We start from the raw sequence: 2,337 nt of genomic DNA, 5'->3' as shown, positions 1-2,337 counted from the left end.
TGTTCAATAAATATTTGTTGGATGAATAGGTGAATGAAACTTCAAATCAAAAGACAAAGTGAGCCACTCAGAGATCTATATGGTGAAAGAGAAGGGGGTTTGCCATGTAGATGGTAAGAGAAGAAGAGAGGAGCATGATTTAATAGGGGAAGAAACCCACTGTACTGGGGAGTCAAGAGATCTGGATCTAACTGACTGGATGACTGACCTTGGACAGATCTTTTCTTGTCTCTAGGACTCAGTGTCCTCATTTATAAAAGTAAGAGGATTAGAGTAAATCTATCATATTCAAACTGTTTGTAACAATGGGCCCATATTATTTAAAAGAAACGCAAAAACATGTAAAATGGTTACAAATGTAAAAATTCATACAATTGTCTGAGATGATATTCACCTAGTGTTAATGATGGTTATTTACGGAGGGTTTTTTTTACTTCATTTTTCTCAATTACTTGAATATTTTATAATGATCATGTATCATTTTTACAAAACTAAACATCACTGTGCCACTGTGCTATTTAAAGTGATGAGCAGCCTATGAAAATAAAAGAAATAAAAGAAGTATTGCAATTACCCAACAGGATTAAAAGGGAGGCCCTGAGGGTTAAAATCCCTCCTGGTAAGATCAAGCCTCCTTCAGACTTGATACCTCTCTGGAAAATATCAAACGGGGGCCCAATATTCTGTATGCTCCTGGTGAGACCACCACTCCACCTTCCCTTATAATCTCCATTATCAGCCATTAGGTACTACCTAAGACATCATTCTCAAGAAGAGGCTACATTTAAAACTGACCATCTGCCTCCAGCCAAGAGATCACAGGACTCATGATTCTCTAAATGCATATTCACCTTAATCATCAGAAAAAGTTCAAACCACCTAGGGGGAGGGTGTATCTCAGAGGTAGAAAACATGCTTAGCATGCACAATGTCCTGGATTCAATCCCCAGTACCTCCGTTAATATAAAACAAATAAATTAATTAAATAAACCTAATTCCCTCCCCCCTCCCCAAAATTTTTTTGTCAGTTTTTGTCAAACTACTTAGATCACCCATTATCACTCACATTCTTTTCCACATGGAAATGAATTCCCACATCCCCTAATCTGGCTCACTCTATCACCCCTCCCCAACCCTTCCAAACCCTTCTCTCCTGCTCTCTGCAAAATCCCCAACATCCTCAACTTCCCTAAAACTTCCCCTGAACTTCTTACTTTCTCAAAAACCTGGATCCCCTCAGAGGATCCTGCTTCCTGTACTGCCTTCTCAAGTGGTGGACATTTTCCCTCACACCCGATGTCCCACTGAACACAGAAGTTGGGTATGTGTCCTAGCTCCTCCTTGGCCCTTTCTATCCGTGGGTCCTCCCTAAACCCCCTGGCCTAGCTCCTTTCAATCAGTTTGCTGTCAGACTACATCATCTACTACACCTCCTTATTGCAGTTATCTATCTACCCTCCTCCTGTTCAAGCTTCATTATTCATTGATGATTTTAGCTCATGGTTCATTGTCTTTCTCACAACTGCTCATGTCATCATTCTTAGAGATTTCAATATCTATGTGCAGTCTACCTACATACATTGTCCACACTTTAAGCAATCCATGTAATACTCTGGTCTCTCAGTTGCTTGCTTCTACTCAAAGATCTCGTTCTCTTAACAACCCCAGCCATCCATGCCTGCACTCATTTCCTAACCTTTGTCATTACAAATTATCACATCACCTTAAAAAAATCTCAGTTTTAAACACATCACTCTCTTCTCTTTTTAATTCCCTCTAATACCACCACTCCAACAATCCTCCCCCACCAGCCATTTTTTGCTCTCTGTCACCCACTCATATCCTTGTTTCCATGCTTATCCTGCTTAAATTCCATGGTCCATTGTTATAATCACTCCTAGGCATCCATCCTCCACTCTCCAACTCCCTCTCCCACCATCATACTTACCTGGAAACACCTGAGTCAAGGTTAAATTCAACTCTCCATCTTCTCTACATCTCCATCCCAGCAACTGATTCTAGATGGAGAAAGTTTCAATTTAAACTTTATGACCTCAAATCATAAGTAGGCTCTCATTCTCCCTAGAAGTTATTCCCAAATTTTTGTCTCTAACTTTGAACTCTTTCCTGAATTCCAGGCTCATATAGCTAACTGCCTACTGTACTGGGCATCTTCACTTGAATGTCTAATAGGCATCTCAAATTTAATTTGTCCAAACTCAGACCATGATTTTCCCCTATATTAACTCTTTTACACTCACCAGCTCAGCTGTTGCTAACTTCATCTTTGCAGTTCCTCAAACCAAACACCTTGGATTTGATTCATTTCTTTATCTG

The sequence above is a fragment of the Camelus bactrianus genome, chromosome X (genome assembly GCF_048773025.1).
Source record: "Camelus bactrianus isolate YW-2024 breed Bactrian camel chromosome X, ASM4877302v1, whole genome shotgun sequence".
Lineage (NCBI taxonomy): Eukaryota > Metazoa > Chordata > Mammalia > Artiodactyla > Camelidae > Camelus > Camelus bactrianus.
Note: the sequence above shows the minus strand (reverse complement) of the source record.